Source organism: Anas acuta, chromosome 21, assembly GCF_963932015.1.
Source record: "Anas acuta chromosome 21, bAnaAcu1.1, whole genome shotgun sequence".
NCBI classification, from domain to species: domain Eukaryota; kingdom Metazoa; phylum Chordata; class Aves; order Anseriformes; family Anatidae; genus Anas; species Anas acuta.
Genome location: NC_088999.1, coordinates 1,929,249 through 1,946,453, shown reverse-complemented (window position 1 = coordinate 1,946,453; position 17,205 = coordinate 1,929,249). Strand labels below are relative to the sequence as shown.

Here is a 17,205-nt window from a genome sequence, read left to right as displayed (position 1 = left end):
CAGAGCACTTGCTGTGGTTCAGGTGATGATGAACCTACCCTCTGCCTTAGTCTCACTCTCTCCTACTGTGCTGGCTCCAGCTGCGTCTCAGCTGTTTCAAGTGTTAACTGGCCTTAAGCTGTGGGACATGATACCTGACAGACAGGGGTGGGTAATTCTAGTCTCAGGCACAAGAGAGCTCTCCCTGAGGACAGTGGCTCCTCACTGGGCAGAGATCTATCAGGCACAACCTTTCCAAACACAGCCAGGCTCCATCTGCACCAAGGATGCTTCCTTCTGATCTTTTGCTTTGGTTTTGAGCTAAAATTCATGAGTTTCCATGTAATCCCACAGCACAAGAGAACAGTCAGGGAGAGACTCAGATGTTCGTCATGTCACTACGTGCACTTTGGAAAGCATTCAGGTGCTTTTTTCTTGAGAAGGCTTGTCACATATGTCCATGAGTCACTCCAAAGTGATGTCTCCATATTCTCAGTGAAATATTTGTATTGTAAGAAGTCACAATTACCCAGCAGCAGTCCTTTACACTCACTGACCATTGACTCGAGCAGCTCTGATAAGATAACTGGATCTCCAGAATGCAATATACGTGTTGGTGTTTTTCAGGCAAGCCAGCACACAGAGAGAGGACACAATCTCTTGCTCTGTAACTAGCTGCAGCACGATCTAGTTGATAATTAAGATGAATGGCTTTGTTCAGTTGCAGTATCTTGCAATGGAAGCAGGGTCCTCAGCATGGCCAACCCAGCAGCCAGAACATTTGTGCAGAACAAGAGGGAAATGGCACCCTCAGCTGGGAACCTGGCTCCAGGACCATGGTGTGCTGCTGCCTTCTGGCTGCACCGGGGCTTCTGCTGCCTGCCCACCCTGTGGGGCACAGAGACCTGGGGACAGGACAGAGGCAGGCGTGAGCGGGGGGGGGCTCTGCTGTGGGTGGAGGTGGCTGTGGCTGTGTTGGTGCACAGGGGGAAAGGGGACAAAGGTGGCCCTTAGAGTAGCCGTGTGTCGGACTGAGTTTTCTCTAGCTGAGGGATGCTAGGGGATGGTTCAGGGTACTGTAGGCTCTGCTTGCACTGCAGGACAGGGCACGTCCACCTCTGGTGGGGGTTGGCTTGCACAAGGGTTGGTCTGCAAGCCATGAAGGATGCCATGAAGGTACTGAGCACCTCCCGTACCGTATTCTGCGCTCTCTGCACTGAGTACAGCGGTGGCTTGAGGTGCCCTCTGGCTGGGGGCAGGGAAGTTTGGGGCGCTGGGATCCCTCTGTGCTGTCCCCACCTGCAACGTGGCTGCAGGGCTGCATGCAGGGCGAGGGCCTGGTCAGGACAGGAGGCCGGGGGGGCATCTGGGGGCCCAGAGAGAAAGTTTGGGGGTGTGGGGGGAACGAGATGCCCCTTATCCAACGGCACCACTGGCCGGGTGTGAGCTGTGTGCGGGACACATCTCCAAGCACCGCCACGAAGCAGCAGCAGGCTGGACAGGAGCATGGCTCCAGCTGCCGAGGGGGAGCGCGGCGGCCCCTGGGGCCCCTCTCCCGCTCGTCCCACGGCCGGGTTAGGACGCGAGGTCCCCGCGGGTGCCCCGCAGCCCCCCACACCCGCGGCGTGTCCGCGGGGGGCCGAGGGGAGAGCCGGGGGTCAGGCCCCGGGCCCGGCCAACACCTGCGTGCAGCGGGCCCGGGGCACGGGGAGCGGGAGGGGCGGGGGGAGGCAGCGGAGGCCGCGCAGCGCCGGGCCCCGCTGGGGGCCTCCCCTCCGTGCGGCCCGGGCCGGGCCGGGCCCCCCGCGGCCCCGCAGCCCCCGCGCGGCGCTGTCCCGGCGGCAGGGGGCGGCGCTGGGCCGGGCCGGGCCGGCGGCCGCCGCGCTCCCTCCCCCGCTCCCCGCCTTCACTGCGCATCGGAAACATGGCGGCGGCGAGGGACTGAGCAGCAGCGCCCGGCGGCCGCGCAGGTGAGGGGGCGGCGGGGGACGGGCACGGCGCGGCCCGGCCCAGCCCGGCCCGGCTCGGCTCGGCTCGGCTCGGCCCGGCCCGGCCGGGAGGCGCGGCGCTGGGCACGGCCCGGCCGGCACCGCCCGCGGGGCTCCGGGCACGGCGCTGCCCGCGGGGTGGGCGAAGGCAGCGCGGCCCCAACGCCGCCCGCGGGGGCAGCCCGGGGGGCGCGGCCGGGCCCGGCGCGGAGCAGCGCGGAGCGGAGCCCGGCTGTCAGCGCGGCCCCAGCGCCGCCTGGCCCGCAGCGCCCCGGCCTGGCAGCGCCCCGGCCCGGCCCCCCCGCGCTGCCCGGCCCGGCCCGGCCCTGCCCGGCCCCGCCGCCACCTGTTGGTGCCCTTGGGGGCCCGGCCCCGCTCCTGCCCCTAGTCGGGCCCGGGGCCGGCTGCCCGCGGAGTAGCCCCGGGAGCTCGGGGCTTTGTTGCGCCCTGAGCTGGCTCCGGGCAGGGCTGGGCGAGGGGGCCCCGTTAAGTGCAGGGGGATTCGGGTCCCGAGCTGTTCCCGCAGCGCTTTGCGGTGCCTCGCATCGGCCCCCGACGGCCCGTGAGTGCTTTCAGCAGGCTGCCCGAGCCCCTGGCCCGCCCCGGTGCTGTGTGCTGCCCGCTGACACCCCGGGTATGAAAAGGGAGCGGGGACACGGGGACGTGCTGCTGGAGGTGCCGCAGGCTCCCGCTGCCAGCCCGCGGTGCTGCCTGCCCCTGGCCGCAAGCCCTGGAGGACAGCAGCGAGCCCGTGGTGCGGAGATGGACAAGGACAGAGCTGGGAGCAGGAGCGGGCATCGCGCACAGACCTGCCCCTGGGACACTGCTGGCGAGGGCTGAAGGGCAGCCCCAGGGACTGGCCAGAGACATCCCGCAATTACTGTCCCCGGGGGAGCATCTGCTTCTCCTTCGTAGCCCCTCTGAACCAAGGGTTTGAGCGGAGCTGGGATTCGAGCAAAATCGAGCTTTTCATGCATATTAAGATGTTTAAAAATAAATACGGTGTCAGGCTGGCTTCTACCGCACATCGCTCAGGTTCAATCCACACGCTCTTTGAAGCTCCGGTGTAAAACCGTGGCAGCAGTTTGGAGTCTTGATGACTGAAGGCAGAGATAATAAATCCAAGTCTGTGGCCTGTATTTTGGGTATGCTCAGTAACATCGGCTTTGGCCTTGGCCGTTTTAGGTTCAGCAGCTCTATACTGAACTTAATTATCTCCATGGATAAAATAAGAATGCAGAGACCCAGCTCCAGGGTACCCAGCTTTGATTTTTGACTCCATTTCTGTTTACTGTTGTTGTTTATAGTAAACACTGTGCTCTGAGTGGCTGAGAACAGCCATGTGGCAGCTCCTCTCCAGCAGCCAGTAATATTGGGGAAAACGCTCTCCCGTATCACTTCAATTGCTGGAGTAACGGCGTGCGGCTGCCTGTGCCGAGCTGCTGGCAGAGGGACAGCTGCCTCCTCTCCTCCTCTCTGCCGGCCTCTTCCCTTTCAGGTGTTGCTCTCGGACGTTAGCTGCCCAGGGTGAGGTGTCCCAGCACACATTCTGGAAATATTTGGCATACAGGGTGATAGTTTCATACCTCCCTTGTGCTTCAGAGCTGTCACCAGCAGCAGCTGGTAACTCGGCGCTGCTGTAGGGGATGGAGCCCAGCCTGTGGGCAGCCGGCACTTGGGACGAGCTGCTGGGAGGGTCTGTGCTGCGTGGTCGGGTAGTTCAGGGTCTGCCCAGTAGATGGTATGAAAATGCAGACGGAAATAGGAAGAGACTTTTACAGTGGGCGAGATGGAAATACACACGGCTGTGCTATTTCAGATCTTTATTTTAGTAAAGGTTGAAGTGTGATTTGAGAGACAGAAGTTGACCCAAGGTGCTCCTGCTTTAGCATTTACATCTGAGGAAATGACACATCTATGTCTTGATAATCCGCTTTTTAGTCAAATATTTGGTATTAAATAAATCAGGTGATTAGCTAATTAAGAGAAAGTAAATGTAGAATCTAGAGCAGGCATGTGAGTGGCATCCCTGCAAGTTTTGAGCCTCAGTTCAGGTCAGTCTGTCTCCTCTACCTTGTTTTTCCTGTGTATAAAATTTTAGCAATATTTAACTCTGAGTCACTTGCCTGGAACCTTGATGGATTTTGCAGCACATTTGGTGTCTTTAAATGAAAGGTGATGTTAGGGTGTAAAATGCTGATATTATTCATCAACTGGCTGTATTTCAAACTAGGGTGTCAGTGCTCCAGGGGTTGTGTCCTTGCCTTATATTTAATTTAAAGGAATCCATAACGCTTTGTGTCATAGCCTCAGGCACAGTGTGCCCAGAGAGAACCTCAGGGGATCATGTAGTTCTTTCCCAATTCAGAGTAAGATCCGGTACAGATCTAAAACCCCTCCTGGTTAACGTTTCTTCCTTTAAGGCTTTTCCTGCTGGCCGTTGCACATCCTGTACAGGTGCAACACTCAAGCATCCTTGCTATTAGAGAGATTTTGATGCTGTTTAAGATAAATCTCCGTATTGTGCTTTAAGCCTGTGCCTGCTTTTATGGTCAGCAGGGCACGTGGAGAACACTGTACTCCCAACATCTCTGCAGATATATTCGAAGTATTCAAAGACTTTGCTCTCTCTTCCTAAGCTGATGTAGCTCCCTTTCTGTTCTCTTTTCATATGGACTTGTTTTCTGCTCTGCTGATCTCTGCCCTTCTCTGCACTCCGCTGTCCATCCGTGCTTTTCATGTGATGCTGTGGTCAGGCTGGGCTAAGCAGGGCTGTATTAGCTGAGCTTCTGTGGAGCAGTAATAATGAGCGGGCCCAAACTATCGCATTTCAGGTATGTCTAAGTACCATTATGTGCAAAAGGAAGGCAGATCAGATGTTTGCATATTTGCACGCTGAACTGTGCTGTTTGTGGCAAAAGACTTGGCTTGCTCTGCAAACTCCTATTTGCAAAATCTGGAGTAGGATGCTAGCAGTGTGGGCTCACTGCTGGTGTAAGTTGAAACTCGGCATGTTTGGTTCCCTTAAAGCCATTATGCTTGCATCTAGCCCCCTGTCTCTCTTTTTTCTTGACTGAAACTGAAATTGAAATTCAGTTTGCAATGGGACAAGCGGATTTTGAGTCGTTGAGTTGCCCTTTTCTGTTTAAAAGCTTTCCCCATAAGATGACCAGGAGAGGTCCATGGGAAATGAAGCAAGACGCGCTGAGGACAGAGCAGTAGCTGCAGCTCCCACCTTCTTTTGCAAGGTTGTTAATCTCCTACATAAGACAGAAACATCTCAAGGTAAAAAACATCCCCACAAGAAGTCTCTGGGTGCAATGAGACTGTAACTCCGAACCTCCTTCACCCCTGCCATACACCCTGGTGCAGCATGTGCACTCCAAGCCATGGGACGTGAGCAATGTTTTATCCCAAAGATGGCAGGACCTAGTTCTAAAGGCAAGGTGTTGTGTGTTTTTTAATGTATTCATAAAGAAGTCCTTTATTTCCAAGCTTAAAAAATATCTCACTGTGAAGACTTCCCTAAATTCTTGCTCAGTGTTTGAAGTGATAATGCAAATCTGAAAGTAGTGGGAAGCACGTGAGGTCTTCTGTCTCTTTATCACCAGTTTTTGTTTGGCTTGTTCATGGATCAAAGGAGACTCATTCGTGTCTAGTGGCCTGAGCTGGCAGTGTCAAGCCACTGAAGTGTCACCAAGCTGAAGGAGAGTTCAGAGCAGAGGCATCGCTGCTGCCTACCTTGTGCTGAAAACTTTAATTCCCAGCAATCTCTCTCTGCCTTAAATTACTTTAAAAGAACAGCACAGTGCTGAGCTCTTTTACAAAGGTTTCTGACAGATGACCTCTGGCAGATTTAGATGCCGTGATATATGGCATTGCAGCCAGCAGGGTTCCTTCAGACACCTACCAAATGTTTCTGTGGCTGTAACAGGGATTTGAGCAGAATATATGCCTCAGCTTTCCTTTTGCATAGTCTTGCGGTTTAATGCAGACTCATCCTGAGCAAAAGTTCAAGGATTTGGCCGTGAATGGAAGGAAAAGATGACCATCCTGTTCTGCTGCCACTGCTATTTGCATGGCAGCCTCATCCCAGAGGCCGTGCGGGTGGGTGATGTCCTACAGAGCTGCAGATGAGCCCTGAGACCTGACTTCATCGGGAGAGGGAAGTTGTCCTTGCGGCTCCCCTGTCTGGCTGGAAGCTGCTCGGTGGTGGTGAGGAGGCTGCAGCTGAGTCAAAATGGCCATTGCCAGCACGAGGGAGCTGGTGTGAGAGTTCAGCACAGGGCTCGTTGTTTTCCCTGGCACTGTGCTTGCGCCTCTGAAATACATACACCGTGCTCCATTTCTCGCTCAGAAATTTTTTATGTGTGTGTGCTGTAAATCAAACAGTATTAGCACCAGCCAGAAGCCCACCTCCTCCTGGAGATACCTCCCCCAGCTGATGTGCTCCCAGTTACCCAGCTGCAGCTGTGTGTTCCAGGCTGACACAATGCGAACAGCCCAGAAACCTCCCCGCGGCTTGGTTTTGTTTTTAACAACGGAAACCGTAGGAGTAGATGCCAGTGGAAATTTGTGAAACGCCGCTTTTGCCCATTGAGAAAAAGACAACTTCTCCCACTCCTCGGCTCTGCCAGCGTTGTGCCAGAGGCTGCGTCGGGTCCCTTCCTCGTCAGGGGAGCGAGATTGGTCCAGGCGCTGCGGGAGCTACGCTTCATGCAGTTTGGTCAGGCATGCTGAGGGTGGACGTGGAGCAACGCCTCTGGCTTCCCCCCGTGTGCTGCTGACGTTTGGCTCTGGGGAAAGGTCCTGCTATGAAGAACAGCTGCTTTCCAGCAAGGACTGCATCCCTGCGGGAGCTGCAGTTGTGCTGTTTCTCTCAGTTCGGTGCTCATGGGGTGCTGTGCAGGTCAGAAAACTGGCATCACTCCAGCCCACCACGGATGGGCACGGTGTAAGCGGTGCTGTTTCTGCCACATCTCCTGGCTGCCTTGTACACTGCCTGCCTGCATCAGGGAGTCCCGCGGTGCCTCCGCAAGTGCCAGCTGGGCACCAGCTTTTGTCCTTCCTGACCCCTCCATGCGCGACAGCCGCACCTTATCCCCTCTTTCTGGGCCTCTCCTTTCCTCCCCTGCTCCAAATAAGCCTCTGCCTCCTCCCCCAGCACTAACCCTGCGTTCAAGGCAGCGGGACGCGCATCCAGCTGCGTCTCCGCAGACGGGGGCCGCCGCTACCTCCTGGCCGCTGGCAGCCGTGGCGGTGCAGAGCCTCCCGGGCTGCCTGCCAGCGCCGGCCCTGCCCACGGCCCTGCGGCCTGCAGCCCGAGGGAGAGGCCGAGGGGGAACCCAAGGGAGGCCAGCGAGCGGCCTCCACGGGAGGCTTGGCCGGGAAGCACATGGGCAGCAAGGGACGGGGACGCACAGAGCTGCTCCTAGGCCAGAGGCCGGGCTCTGCTCTGGCTCCCGGTGCTGTGCAGCAGGTCCTGCGCAGCCAGGTGTCTGCCGAACCTCTCTCAAACGGCCGTCCCTCCCTCTGGCCTTGCCCGTGCTGTGCACGGGAGGCAGGAGAAGGTTCTGCCTGGCACGCGAGGAGCGTTACCCGCGGGGAGGCACAGCAAGCTGGCAGAAAAGCTGATGAATTCTGATGTGGACAGAGGAGGAAGTTGCACCAATTCCACTTTCTAAAAATAAGTCGAGTTAATGTTCCCGCAGCCCAGAGGCTGCCGCTTTTTACATGCTGAGTTGTGTTTTTTTTGTCTTGTTGTGGCAAATTTAAAAAAAAAAGACATTACAGTCCATCAAAATGCTGCACTGCTTGTGCGATCAGATGTACACGCCAATAACAGGCTTGGTTATTCCAGTGTTTCTAGAAGTGACCTTGAAGGATTTACCCACACGTAGTGTTTCCTAGAGGTTTCTCTAAGCTGTTCTTAAAGATTTTCAATACTGGTGATTCAGAGTTGCTTCAGCAACCCACTCCAATGCCAGACTATTCAATGATTAAGAAGCCTTGCTTGGTATCAGACCACTAAGGCTGTGTTTTGACCTCTTTGTTTTGACATTTCACCTTCTCCCTGCCAGGCTGCCAAAGGGAAGAAAGATTCTCTAAATTCAAAAGCGATCATATGTCTAGGGCTTGGTCCTTCTTTCTGCCTTTTGCAGCAGTGTTCGAGTGTCTGCTGGCTCTTGTGTGCTGCTCTGTGTTTAACTACATGTGTGTGACACTCGGGGAGCCCTGGTCCTGCCTCCTGTGCCGTGTTGGCCATGACTTGCAGACCGTCATCAGCGCTGGTGTCAGTGGGAAAGCGGTGCTTGAGGTGAAAAATGTTTTACTGAATTTGTGCATCATGAATTCCCCAGTTGTCTCTTACTTCTATAGAAAAATGCACATCTCAAACACCATACAAAGTTTTTTGTTAGTAATACATTTCATAAAAACCAACAGGATGGCATTAAAAGCTGCTGATAAAACTGTTGCTGAGAAGGAAGGAGCGGAATATTGTTATCTGTCACAGGGCTGGGTTTTGTCTCCTTTGCCTGTGGTTGAGCATTTTATGAAATACGCATTTGCTATAGAAGTTCATGATCTGCAGCTAATTTCCTATTGCTTTCCATGCTAAGATGGGTGTTTGCAATATCTTCAAGGCATTACCATAACTTTTTCATTTCATTTGTTGATAAAATCGTTATGATGCATTTCAGGGAGAGGTCTACAATTGCAATAGGCTGTGATTTATTCAGAAAGGGAGGAAAAGGAATGAGGCACCCAGGATGAGAATTTCTGCCTTGCAAAGCCAGGCTGGGTTGCCCTGGGCTCCCAGGTTCCTTCCTGCTCAGAATATTCTGTGGTTCTGTAAGATTTCTGTACCTCAGTTATTCTGCTTCCTTGCTGTGTTTTCTGCCATCAGTTATCTCTGGGGCTTGTGTCTTTACCCAGGTGTTGTTTTTGTGCTGGGAACGTGTGGCTGCTCCTGCACTCCTATAAGGAGAGGCAACAGACACGTGCAACTCCTTTACGGTGCCCTCACCCTCCAATCTGCCAGCTCCTAGAGTCAGCACTGTAGTATTCAGTCTTGTGTATTAAAACTCCAATTTACTTTCCATTTCACAGAATCCCTTGGGGAAACTGTTCACTGTTGCATGGACCTAGAGCAAGTTTGCTACTGCCTGACCAGCAATGCCTGTCTGTGCGTGCGTACACTTGCTCTGCATGTCCGGGGCTGTGGTGAGAGCTCGGTGCCGGTGGCCTTTCCGTGGCAGGGGTGGTCGCGGGCTCTGTGCCAGCAGCTGGCCCTGAAGTGCCCGGCACTGCTGTAGAGCAGCTAAAGCAGCATGTGTGCTCTGCCCCCAGACATTAGGTTTTTTGTTAATTTAGTCTTAGTGGCTCTTACCAGCTCGGAAACAGTGTAATGCTTGGCTCCTACCTTGCTCCCTAGAGAACAAAGTTCACAGTGCCCTTCAGGTTCTTGGTGCCCTGCTCTGTGTTTCTGTCCTTGTGCACAGGTTTGTGTACAGCTTTCTGTCCTGTAATAGGGTGTCTCCTGCAGGTTCTGTCGCATGCAGTTGGTGTGGTACAACCCAGAAGGTTTTGGTGATTGATGGCCAGTAGTTGCCAACTCCAACCAGGTAGGTCCCGGCTCACTGCCCGCCTGCAGCCTGTCTCCCTCCCCAGAGAGCAATAAGCCGCGGCAGCTGAGCAGTTCTGCTGCCTTGTCACACATCCCTGGAGGTGAGCACCACGCTGTCAGTTCAGCAGTCCCTGACAGGGTTTTGGGCTGACTGCATGGTGCCGCGTGTCCCCAGCACGGCAGGAGCCCGCTGGCTGATGCCGGGGTCGCAGCTCTCTGGTGCTCGGCGGTGCAGCAGGGACGGGCTCTGCTCTGGCATCGCCCAAGCCCCCGCAGCGTACGGCTGGGCCGTCCTGCTATTGTTCAGGGATTACAGCGAGGCTGAGGGATGGCTTTGTTGTCTTGGCTCGCTTTCCATTACTCTGAGCTTCGCTCTCATCTTGTGTGCTGCTGGCACGATTTCTGTTTGTGGCCGTATACACTCACTGCTATCCACTGCGCCTCACCAGAGGACTCGGTCTGGGTCTGTTCAGTTATTTCATATTGTTGTCAGCTGGAAAATCTGTAAATGCCCTGTGATATTTTATGGCTTTATAAGCTGTACAAAATGTCCAGCAGGTAGTTTAATGTCTAGCAGATACTCTGTAAGAGTGCGTTTTTTTCATTAGCTGTTTGGCAGACTCTGAACATACTTTCATAGCTGCAGGATGGACTTTTGGTTCCTTGTGGTCATGATTTTTTTTTTTACATTGGCGTCTACCGTATGTACATGTTATTGCCAAAATAAGAGATTTAATGGTGTCTTGTACAGAGGACAGTGGAAGGCCTTGCAATATACTTTTTGTTTTCCAAACTCTTGGCCGTTCAGGAATGTAGCAACTTTTTCTTTACATAATCAAAAGCAATCTGTTCAGGGTTTCTTGCAGGAACCGGCTAGTGAATTTTCCTCTCTGGGAGTAATTCTCTGGGGATAACATTTCTCTGTACTGCTAGATTGCTCTTTCTTTTCTTATTAAAATTTACAGAAGTTTTGATGAGGATTTGTTAGAATTCCTTTATTTCCAGAGTTTGCAGCTTGTAGAGGATATTTCACCTATTTCAGTAGATTTACAGTTTTGACTCCTGGGATTTTAGCTCCTTCAGTCACAGATGAGACCGGAGTTATACACAGGATAAAAATAGAAAGCAGTAATTAATACACATCCTCAGTGAGCCTGGCTCTTCTGGTCTCTCTTGACATGTTGCACTGCTGCAATTTCCTCTCCTTTTCCTACGAAATAGATGAATTAATCTCTCTCTACACGAGCGAGAAATAAAACAAAGAGGCTCGCTTCCTGCCCTTGTGCGCTGCTGCCTCGGGTCGTGGTGCGTTTCTGCAAGCTCCCCACGCTCCGCTGCCCTGCTGCTGGGCAGGGGGAGCAGTGGCATGGCCTTGGCCTCTCCCTCTGTCCGCTGTCTGTCCGTCCATCCGTCTGCCCAGGGCTGGCTGACCTGCGCTGACTCCCTTCTGCAGGAGCACACCTGGATTTGTGCAGCAGTGCTCTGCACCGTGAGGATGCGGGAGGGTTTTTCTCTCGCCTTTTGCAGGCAGGGCTGAGCAATTAGAGCTTGTTCAATCCTGCTGCCCATTCGCACAGAAGGATTAGGGCTAGGGGGAAGAGCTGGGCTCATCATCTCGCTCTGCAGCTTGATGTGGAGACCTTGGGGCATTTCTGAGCCCTGGGGAATGGCACTGCCTAGGGCTGGGTGAGGGATGAGAGCACCTGAGAGGCTGCTGTGGTGCCGAGCCATGCTTACAGGAGCAGGTTTTCAGCCTGTGCATTTTCCCAAGGGTTATTGCTAAGCACTCAATTTAACTATTAGCATCAGTTACAAAAGTAAAGCAGAAGACAGGAAAAGGCAGCTCTAGGTTTATGTAAGCATTGTCTTCCCACATGCCTGCAGTACCTCAGCTCCCTAGAGAGAGCAGTGGTTTTGCCCCTTGCCATCAGGGCTGGTTGGCTCTCATCTGCTCCCTGAACTCCCGTTTCCCTCTCTGCAGTTTCGGTGGAAACACCTGGCCCTGTGTACCTGGCCCTGGGGAGCATCCTGCTCTGGGCCGGAGTACTTGGAAGTTGGAAGCTGATGTGGGGATTGGGTCATTTGCTTCCCCTCTCCTTCCAAGGCTCTCCTCACTGCCACTTCTGTTGTCCCCCACTAATTATCATCCTTTTCATATTTTTTTAATTCCCCCTCAACCTTCCTTTTCCTGCTTACTGTTTCCTGAGAATATTATGCTGAGACTTTATCAAACTTGTGTTATGAGAATTAGTTAATGCAAAATCTTCTTCCAAGAATTTTCGTATCCAGCTTGCAGTATCATTGCACAATCAATGGTGACGCTTCCAGCAGAGACACAACTGGAAGTCAGACCTTTCTGCTTCTGCTTGCTAGGGGCATGGGCATATATTGTCTCTATGGAGCTAAGGTACATTCATTTCATTAATTAGTATTACAAATCATGGATGTATTTATCCACCTGATCCTTTCTTCCTGTTTCTCCCATCCCATAAGGAGCTTAGTTTTTAAGTAAGATATGACCCAGGATAGAATAAGTCTAAAGCTAATCATCAGGGTTTTGTAGAGTATATATAATGGGTGATAAACATAGGCTTATGAAGAGAGTGCGTGGTGGGGCACGTTTCTGCTGCCACCTGCAGTCTGAGCGTAACTGCCCTCTGGAAAAGCTGCCACAATTCTCTACAGGACAGGCTGCTTGAGCCTGGTGAGAGAAGTTTGTGCCCATGTTACAGCCAGATGACAGTGATATGGAAACGCTGCACTTCTTTTTTTACGTGCTCCTGTTTAAGGTCTTATTTAAAGACCTTGAAGCATCCTGTTGTATGCTTTTGTAGGGGGTGACTTTGTAATGGTCATGGGCAGAATCCCATCTGAAGGTCTTCTGTAAGCCATCTGCTTTCATTAATAGTTTTTGGATTTGGCACACAGCTCAGTGCAGATTAAAATAGCCACATTGCTGCAAAACTTTCTGTACTTAGTTCAGCCCCTGTGCCTTTGCCACAGAGCGTGTCGGTGTGCGCCCTGCTCTGCACCGCTCCCCGGTGGGGCTCTCTGCCTGTAGGGTGTCAGGATGTGTCCATAACACGGCTGGTGTCGGGGACTGCAGAGCACACACACGCCTGGTAACTTCTCCTGTCTGCTTCAAGGTGACCCCAAGGGCTGGGCTGGGTGTGCTGGCACGTTGCTCAAGGCAGCTCCCGCTGCTGTCTCCCAGCCAGCACTCTCCTAGGGGCAGATGAGTGACTTGGGGCTGTGTGAGTCCTACTGACACCAAATAATTACAGCCCAGATGGCTCAGTGGCAGAAACATTAGCCTAGGGCAGGCGGGGCAGGTTCAATTCCCTGCTTTGGCACGTTCTTCCCATGCAGCACGTTTTAAGTCCTTCGGTGCTCTGTGTGTAAAAGGGGCCTCACCGCTCCAAAAGGCCTGCCCCCAGCGATGGCTTCTGTCACAGCACATCTGGGAGAGATGCTGCAGGAATGGTGGCGGTGTGGCTCAGAAATCTCCACTTAACACCAAGAAACAGAGACCTCCAGTTTTCCCAAAGCTCCTTAGGGAGATTTATGGTGAGCCACGCTCTCGACGGCCTTGCTGACTGCTGTGCCTGAAGCCTTCCCCATCCAAGGAGGAACAGTGGTGAGGCAGAGGCTGAAAGCCAGCAGCAGGACCAGCAACAAAGGCATCTGCTGGAGTAACTCAGGAACGTAATGAAGCTTCGTTAACCCAGCCCTAATGAGAGGGATTGGTTCTGTATGATTAGCTTAAGTCTGCTCCGTACAGGCACCTTTGTGGTGGGCCATTCCCGGCCTCCTCAGCCCAGGGCTTTGCTGCAGGCCTCAGGCCGTGCTGCTTGACTTTGCTGGGCCTGGGGGGGCGAATGCTTAGATCTTGCACCATTTTGTTGTGTTTGTTTTCTTTAAGAAGCAAAGCAAAACCCAGCTTAAAGCAAAAGAGTTCTAATTTTTCTAGGTTTAATGTGTGCATTTCTTGCAGTGGTCGGATCCTGCACCCGTTCTCAGGAGGATTTGAAGGGCCAGCTTTCTCACTCCCATTTCCATCGAAATGGCAGATGCGCAACAGGCCAGCTCTAACTCCCAGCTCATCAGTAGAAAAGTGTGTGAGAAGATGAAACGTGGTTTATAGGGGCTTCCTATTAGCAGTCTCAAGCCAGACTTCCTAAACTGGCTGTTTGTTGGTGTTTTTTTTTTTTTGGTTGTTTTTGTTTGTTTGTTTAAGTTCTTTTCTCCCTCTGCTTCGCAGCCTGGATATCCTGTTCCTGGAGCGTACAGAAAGTGTAGATTTTATTGCAACCTTTTGAAACTTCATGGAAAGCAAGGTCTGTTCACAGTGACACAAGGCAAGATGTTTCTATTTTGAGCCAAGGCCCACCCTGTTGGGTCTTTTTTTTGAGAGAGAGAGAGAACATTATTGGAATCCTGCAAGGTTTTATTTCATTTCCTCCACAGTCTTGAGAGGTGGTAAGTCCTGCAGCCTCCCTCGTGGCGGTGAGTGATTCCTTGCAGCGGTCTCTGGCTTTCACCCCCATCCTGAGCTGTTGGCTTTCCCTTGAACTCGCCTCAGCAGTGTCTGGTGATCTAGCTGGCATTTTCCAGGAGGCTGACCTATCTCCTCTCCCCTCCAACCTGAAGGTGTTCAGGAGGAAGTCATAAAGTTGATATTTTCATTGTAGAAACACGGCCTATCCAAGTTTTTTACATGTTCTTTTCTCTCTTAAAACATGTTCTCCCCTGAGATTTGGCTCGGGGCTAGAGAAGTGTATTGCTTGTGATCACATCTTCGAGACACCTCAGTATCTTAACATCTTTCACAAGAATGTGTTTCTGAAGAGCCAGTCGTGAGGTCTGGAGTTTATCAGTCCACTTCTTACATGGTAGAAAGATAAAATTAGTTCCAGAGAGAGAGAGAGATGTTGGAAATGACACAAAATCCTCCTGGTAAAAAGAGAAGTAATGGTTTGCAGCCATCGGGTATTTCAGATCACACAAAGGGATCAGTACTCCAGATGGAAATACTGACATTCATTGTTACAGTGTTTCTTTGAGAAATTTCCTAGCATGAAGCATAAGGACCCTTGAGACTTAACAAGGGGAGATGCTCCCAGAGGTACTGTCGCTCCATCAGCCTGCGCTCACTGCTGCCAAAAGGCAGCTTTGCACAGACAAGAAGAAATAAAACTCCAGGCTTGTCCAGGAGGATGATGATAAGGAGGTGGAAGAAGATAAATTCTGGCTCACCTCTTAAAAATTTGCAGCTATTCCCTCTTGAGAGCTTTCCTTCCTGGTCCAGCACAAGCATGTGCACGTTGCTGCATTTCAGTACCCATTACTGGCTGTTGCTGGCTCCTTGGAGGCTGGTGTTCATGGGCTGGAGCCGTCTGCTCCTTGATGGTTTTAGACCAGCAAAACTTGTGGTGTCTGCAGGTCAGGCAGAAACCTGAGGAGCTAAGTCTGGTGGGAAACTGGAAGAGGAAAGAAGTGCTATAGATCGCATGCTCTCATTTTCCAAGGAGGCTGGAAGTGCTTTTCTCCACTTAGAAATTAAAATTGGTTTAAAAAAAAAAAAAAAGTGATAGTAATGGAGCAGGCTGGCATGGTTATATACATGGTTGTACATGTCTGCTGATCAGGTCTCCGTGCCTGGTTTCCTGGCCAGGTTTGGAGGAATCTGGCCGCAGTGTGCATGTGGGGCAGCTGGGCTGGAGCAGGAGCCGGTGCCGCGGGGAGCACTGCCCTGGCACCGCCGCGGGAGAGCTCCTCGGTGATAGCCCCTCGCTGTGGGCACGTAAATAATGTTTGATGGAAGGATTCCCCTGCAGAACAATCAGTGGAGGCAGAGGTTGTGAGGAGGGGGTTTTTACCAGCTGGGCCTGTTGTGGTGCTCAAGAGCCGAGCTTTTGGCAGGGGGGATCGGTGACTGCAGGCATTTTGCATTATGAGAAGCCCTCGGGACTCTCTTGTAGCTGTCCCATGGGATCTCCAAGAAGCGTCATTCTCACAGTCCTCTGGCAATATGCAGAGTTTTCTTTTCTTCATGACCTTAAGCTGTGGGGTATGTATCCACCCTACTAAAACCATTTTTCAGCTTCACTGTTGGTAGTTTTCTTCCTCTTCTCTCTGAAAACATCTTGCCTGCTGGCAACTGCATTGTCCAGAGAGGTCTGAAGCTTGGCACGCTGTCAACAAGCCTTCAGTTACCCCTTCAATCAAACATGGTAGCACTGTGAACTGACTTGGCTTCCATCCCAAGGTTCACCATAATCTTCCTCATATAATAGGAAGTCCAAACAACCCTAGGAAATAATTCAGATGCAAGTGGTGCGTTTAGTGGAATAAAGAAGTGCCTAGAAGAGGCACTAAGAATCTCAGCTATAACTCCTTTCATAATTATGCACTCTAAAGGAACAGAGGCTTTGTAGATAAAGAGATTACATGCATTTTATGAAGTCTGTATAGCTGTGACAGTACCTTCCATCCACATTTTTTTTACTTCTTGTTTTACTGACATCACAATTGCAACGTTTAGTGCAAGAATATCACAGAGCAGGCTGCCCACAGCCCTTGAGGTCCCTTGCAATCTGGCACAGGTAAATTGAATCATCCTCCCCTTAGGGATGATCAGATTTTTTGGTAAGAGCAGTGGTTGGGGGGGCAGAACTTAATTAGATTAAGGAGCTGTTCAACAACGCTTAGGATGAGGACTGCACAGTGTGTGTGCTGAGCAAGCGACAGCCTGAACCAGAGCCCTGGGATATCCTTCCCAGCTTCCTAGCTGCTGCCTTTATTTTTACACATCTTTCTGCAACACTGACATAGAGAAGAACAGGAAAAAGAAAAGTAAAATACACCCGAGGTGTACATCTTGATGCAAACAATTCCGGGGGCAGCGGGAAGGTGGCAGAGCTGTGCCTGGTGTGCTGCCTGTGGCCAGGTGTCGGCAGCCAGGTGGGAAGGCACGGGCACAGCTTCTCCTTGCGAAGGGCAGCAGTAATGCAGTCGTGTGCTGGGCAGGATTTGACTGGTCAGCTTTGGAGTGAAGCGTGAGTACCAACAGCCTGTGCGGTTCAGACTTTCACATAGTTAGAAATGCTTTTTTGCTTTGAATGTCTGGGCCCTTTTTTAATGTTACTGATTTCCTTGTCTTGATAACGTCCTCCATGAGGAAGTTGTATGTCTGTTAGTTTCCAATAAACAACAATTCCTTCTCCCGGGTACATACTTGTTATTTTTTTATAGATTATAGATTTGGCCTGCCGCAATGTGGAAAGGATAATTTGGAGTCCCCAATTCACTACTTTCATGCCGTTCATTATTTTATATGCCTCTCTGGAGGTCTCTCTCCTTTTTATTACTAATCAGATCTAGTCTTTTAAATCCTTCTTTGTGTGATAGTTTCATTTTACAAAAGCTGAACTAGTTTATATCAACTCAGTTGATGTGATCTTACTGATATCAAAGGTGTTTAACAGCTGCGGTCCTGTGTACTCGTTGCAAGCTGAACTTAAATTGTGTCAAGCTCTACGCTGCTTTGCTATGGCAAGTGGGAATGTTTGTTGCAGCTGCCTTTAAATTTAAATTTGGATGTCTTAAATG

General features: G+C 51.8%; 1 protein-coding gene across 11 annotated transcripts in view; it reads left to right on the top strand.

Moving 5' to 3' along the window:
• The first annotated feature begins 1,805 nt into the window (after positions 1–1,805).
• The window catches only part of SCMH1 (Scm polycomb group protein homolog 1), a 70,099-nt gene continuing 54,699 nt past the window's right edge, over positions 1,806–17,205 (top strand). For 4 of the 11 annotated variants that reach the window (XM_068658166.1, XM_068658161.1, XM_068658165.1 and 1 more), the window contains exon 1: positions 1,807–1,949. The gene's annotated coding sequence lies outside the window, so the exon portion shown is untranslated. Of the gene's footprint in view, positions 1,950–4,778; positions 4,802–17,205 lie in introns of those variants that run through there. The other 7 variants (XR_011089397.1, XM_068658167.1, XM_068658158.1 and 4 more) reach the window with 6 other exon arrangements.